This window comes from Dromiciops gliroides, chromosome 4 (assembly GCF_019393635.1).
Source record: "Dromiciops gliroides isolate mDroGli1 chromosome 4, mDroGli1.pri, whole genome shotgun sequence".
Taxonomy (NCBI): Eukaryota; Metazoa; Chordata; class Mammalia; order Microbiotheria; family Microbiotheriidae; genus Dromiciops; species Dromiciops gliroides.
In genome coordinates, this window is record NC_057864.1 from 367543032 (window position 1) to 367549031 (window position 6000).

The following is a 6000-nucleotide window of genomic DNA, read 5'->3' on the forward strand; positions in this document are numbered from 1 at the left end:
TGTATAGCCAGCTTCTTCCTGAACCAGGATAGAATCCTGTACCAACGCATATCTCCATTTGTTTTAACAGATCTAAATAGAGAAAGGGAGAATCTAAGAAATATAAATCAGAATTATTTCTTATTTCTCTAAAAATAGAAATGGAAATTAGTTTTCTTCACTAAAAAATATTTCCCTATACATGCTGTCTAGGGGAAGGGGGAGGGAGGGGAGGGAGGGAGAAAAATCTGAAATTGTAAAGCTTGTATAAACAAAAGTTGAGAACTATCTTTACATGTAACGGAAAAAATAAAATACCTTATACATTAAAAAAAAAAATTTCCCTCACCCTCCCACTCAAAGAGCCATCCCTAGGGGCAGCTAGGTGGCGCAGTGGAAAAGCACTGGCCCTGGATTCACGAAGACCTGAGTTCAAACCCGACCTCAGACACTTGACACTTACTAGCTGTGTGACCCTGAGCAAGTCACTTAACCCTGTTGCCCTGCAAAAAAAAAAAAAAGAAAAAACAACAACAAACAAAACAACAAGGAGCCATAATGAAAGAGGGGAGAAAAAAGCAGCTCAGCAAAACCAACCAACACATCTACCCTATCAGACAGTAAATGCAATGTTCTGCACCCATAGTTCCAAACTTCTGCAATGAAGGGAAGGAGGTGATTTTTCTCCATTCTTCTCCATGACCAAACTTGGTTATTATATTTACACAATATTCAGTTTCCTTTTATTGTTTCCATTTACATGGATATAGTTGGACATACTTTTACCTGGTTCTGTTTCCTTTGCCTTGCATAGGTACATGGAATTTTTCCTATGTTTATCTGAATTCTTCATTTTTATCATTGCTTACAGAACAATAACATTCTTTTACATTCATTTATTACAATATGTTTAACCCATTTATTCTCATTTGATGGGCGCCTACTTTGTTGCCAATTATTTACAACCACAAAAAGGTGTTGCTGTAGACTATTTTGGTATAAATGTTATATTTCTTTCTGTCTGACTTCCTAGCTCAAACAGTGAAACCTCTGAGTCAAAGGGTATGGACAACTTAATCACTTTTTTTTTGGTTGTTAGCATAATTCCAAATTGCCAAAAACCATTTTATTTGTTAAACACTTATTTGTGTGTAAGGCACTGGAAATACAAAGACAAAACTGAAAAACCTGTCTCAGTATTCAGAGAGCTTATGTTCAACTTGACTCAACATTTCTAAACAGATAAGCACATACAAGATGATTTATTTTTGTACATAACTTAAGGCAGAAAGCAGTAAAAAAAAAAAAAAAGGTAGGAAAGATTTCTCTTGGGGATTGGCACTAAACCCTGAAGAAAAACAGGGAAGAAACGAGAAAGTACATACCAGGTCTGAGGACAGCCTGAGATGAAAAATGGAAGATTTAGAGTAATATGATGAGTCTGAGAAATAGTGAGTGGATTTGTTTAGGATACTATGTTGAAGGGACTTATGTGAATTAAGTCTGTAAAAGTAGACTGGAGATAGTGAAAGGCTTTAAAAATGAAGTTGCAGTGGATAAAACACCTTCCCTGGATTCAGGAGGACCTGAGTTCAAATATGGCTTCAGACACTTGACACTTACTAGCTGCGTGACCCTGGACAAGTCACTTGACCCTCAATGCCATGCAAAAAAAATAAATAAATAAAAAGAAAGGTTGTTTTTAACAATAAAAGTGAAGTTGCAGTTAACAATCCCAGAGGCAACAAGGATCCCCTGAACATTCCTTTTTTAAAAAAATTTAATAAACATTTTTTATTTAAAGTTTTAAGTTCCAAATTCCATCACTCACTTCCCTCCAATTCCTTGGGGTGGCAAGCAATTGGATATAGGCTATACATGTACAATTATGTAAAACATTATCATATAAAAAGACTCAAAATAAAAAATGAAAGAAAGTGAAAAATGGCATTCTTCAGTCTGTTCAATCAGTGTCAATTTTTTCTCTGAAGGTGGATAACATGCTTCATCATTAGTCCTTTGTGATTGTCTTGGATCATTGTATTGCTGAGAATAGTTAAGTCATTCACAGTTCTTCATTTAACAATATTGCTGTCACTGTGTATGACATTCTCCTGGTTCTCACTTCACTATACATCAGTTCATATAAGTCTTTTCAGGCCTTTGAAATCATCCTGTTTGTCATTTCTTCTCTCTCTCTCTCTCTCTCTCTCTCTCTCTCTCTCTCTCTCTCTCTCTCTCTCTCTCTGGGGGAGGGGGGGGGGAAGGGTGAAGCAATTGGGGTTAAGCGACTTGCCCAGGGTCACACAGCTAGTAAGTGTCAAGTGTCTGAGGCCAGATTTAAACTCAAGTCCTCCTGAATCTAGGGCCGGTGCTCTATCCACTGTGCCACCTAGCTGCCCCTGTCATTTCTAGTTGAATCCAAGTTCCAAATCCCTGTGGAGAGAATTCCATTTCATTTATGATTTTTTTTTTTTTTTTGGTGAGGCAATTGGGGTTAAGTGACTTGCCCAGGGTCACACAGCTAGTAAATTTTAAGTGTCTGAGGTCAGATTTGAACTCAGGTCCTCCTGACTCCAGTGCTGGTGCTCTATCCACTGTGTCACCTAGCTGCCCCCCTGTCATTTCTTATAGCACAATTATATTCTATTACAGTCATATGCCACAGCTTGTTTAGCTATTCCCCAATTGATGGGCATTCCTTTGATTTCCAATTCTTAGCCACCACAAAAAGAGCTGCTAGAAATACTTTTGTACAAATAAGTATTTTTCTCTTTGGGGGGATGTCTTTGGGATATAAACCTAGCAATAGTATTGCTAGATCAAAAGGTATGCACACTTTTAGAGCCCTTTGGGCATTGTTCCAAATTGCTTTCCAAAAGGGTTGGATCATTTCACAACTCTACCAACAGTGGATTAGCATCCCACTTTTCTCATATCCCCTCCACCATCCAACATTTTCCTTTTTTGTCACATTAGACATTTTGATAGGTGTGAGGTGGTACCTCAGAGTTGTTTTAGTTTGTATTTTTCTTATCAATAGTGATTTAGAGCATTTTTATATGACTATAGAGAGCTTTGATTTCTTTGTCAGAAAACTGCCTGTTCATAGCATTTGAACATTTATCAGTTGGGGAATGACATATTTTTATAAATTTGACTCAATTCTCTTTATATTTGAGAAATAAAGCCTTTATGAGAGATACTTGTTGCAAAAATTATTTCCTTTTTGCTTTCCTTAATTTTATATAATTGAAATTATCGATTTTACATTTTATAATGCTCTCTATATCTTCTTTGTCCTAAGTTTTTCCCCTGTCCATAAATCTGACAGATAAATTATTCCAGCCTTGAACATTCTTGAATTGGGGAGTGCCACGGTTAGACGTGTTTTAAGAAGATAATTTTTGTAGATGATACTGGAAGCCAAGATCCCAAATAGAAGGCTATTGTAGTAGTTCAGACCAGAGACAATAAGTATCTGAACTTAAATAGTAGTCATGAAGACATAAACAGAAAATGGTGAGATCTATGAACTTTTGAACCTGGGTAAACAGAAGGGTGATAGTGTCTCTTTTGGGGATCTCTTTATGGGGGTGATCGGTGGATTCTTTCAATATCTATTTTAGCTTCTTTTTCTAGAATTTCAGGGCAATTTTCCCTGAGAATATCTTGGAAGATGGTGTCTAAGCTCTTTCCTTGATTATGGTTTTCAGGTAGACCAATAATTTTCGAATTATCTCTCCTGGACCTATTTTCCAGGTCAGCAGTTTTTCCCAGAAGATATTTCACATTGCCCTCTATTTTTTTATTCATTTGGATTTGCTTTATTGTGTCTTGGTTTCTCATAAAGTCACTGGCTTCCATTTGTTCAATCCTAATTCTTAGGCAATTATTTTCATCAGAGAGCTTTTGTACCTCCTTTTCCATTTGACTTTTCAAGCTGTTGACTTTTTTCTCATGTCTTTCCTGCATCACCCTCATTTCTCTTTCCATTTTTTCCTCTACCTCTCCAATTTTATCTTCAAAGTCCTTTTTGAGCACCTCTATGGCCTGAGACCAATTCATATTTTTCTTGGAAGCTTTAGATATAGGGGCCCTGATGTTGACATCTTCCTCTGAGGGTGCCCCTTGGTCTTCCTTATTACTGAAGAAATTTTCTATGGTCTTCACCTTTCTCTGTCGGCTCATCTTGCCTTTCTTTAACTAGACTTTTAGCTCCTTAAAGTGGGGCACTGTTTCCAGGCTGCAGTATCCCAAGCTTAAGACGTCCCAGGTGGTATGATTTAAGGAGAATCAGGTTCTTCCCTCACCCGGCCTGTTTCCTGGTCCTTACATGACCCCAGACCAACTTGCTAATCAACCAGCTTTGTGCATTGTGGTTGTTAGCTCCAAGGAGCCTGTGCCCCTCCCCCACCTGGGCCACTTCTACTCAAGCCTACCACCTGGTTCTCAGTAGGGGTGTAAAATCCAAGTTCTGTCTTAGCACCAGCATAGACCCCTGTAGTCTCTCCCCTACCCAGGGCTCAGCCCACTCACCAGACTGTGAGCTTAGTTCCAGATGACACTGGTGCTTCAGCTGATTCAGAAGCTCTGGGGGTCTCCTTCTCTGGTGAGGACTTCCTGAAACTGGATCTGTGTCAGGGTGACTGTGGAGTTGGACCCGACTCCTGTATCAGCACAGCAGCTCCCTCCTTCTGACCTTCCAAGCCGTTCTTGGTTAGAAGATGATTTCAGCACATTCTTCTGTGAGCTTTGCTGCTCCGGGCATTTTCCTATGACCTTATTTGGTTGTTTTTTGGAGCGATCGTGTCATGAGTTCAGGAGCTCACTGCCTTTCCTCTGCCATCTTGGCTCTGCCCCGGAAGCCCCCCAGGGTGATAGTGTCTCAACAGAAATAGGAAGGTTTAGAGAAAAAGGAGATTTAGGGAAAACATAATAATTTTTGTTCTGGATGTGTTGAGTTTTTGAAATGCCAATGGGGCAGAATCAATAGGCAGTTTGTAATAAGAGACTAGAAGTCAGGTGAAAAAAACTAGATAGACAGATAGTACATCAAGAAGATTCTTGTTTAAAAAAGGGAAAAGGACCCATATGTACAGAAATATTTATAGCTGCTCTTTTTGTGGTGGCAAGGAATTGGAAATTGAGGGGTTGCCCATCAATTGGGGAATGGCTGAACAAGTTGTGGTATATGAATGCAATGGAATACTATTGTGCTGTAAGAAATGATGAGCAGTCAGATTTCAGAGAAACCTGGAAGGACTTGCATGAACTGATGATGAGTGAGATGAGCAGAACCAGGAGAACAGTGTACACAGTATCAACAACATTGTGTGTTGATCAACTGTGATGGACTTGATTCTTCTCAGCAATACAATGGTCCAAGATAGTTCCAAAGGACTCATGATGGAAAATGCTCTCCAAATCCAGAAAAAACGACAAAGAAAAAAAAAACCTGTTGAATCTGGATGCAGATCAAACCATACGATTTCTATTGTTTTTGTTGTTTTTCTTTTTTGAGGTTTTTCCTTTTTGCTCTGATTCTTCTCTAATAACATGTCTAATGAAGAAATATGCTTATTGTGATTGTACATGTATAACCTATATATACTTGCTGTCTTGGGGAGGCGGGAGGGATAAAAATTAGAAACTAGAAATATTATAAAAACAAATATTGAAAACTATCTCTAAATGTAACTGGAAAATAATAAAATATTTATATATATAAAAAGAAGATCCTTGTTGAAATTTGGCCTCATATATTTCTTAGCTGTGTGACTCAGGTCAAGTTACTTAACCTCTATCGGCCTCAGTTTTCTTAACAATAAAATGAGGTCATAATAGCACCCAGGGTTCTTGTGAGAATCAACTGAGATAATGTTTTTAAAGTATTTAGCAGAGCAGCTGGCACATAGCAGACCCTCAATAAATGCTTGTTCCCTTCCCCTATAGATACAGATATAATCGTCTACATGGAGGTAATGATGAGTAAACTCCTGGGTACAAAATAGATCACTG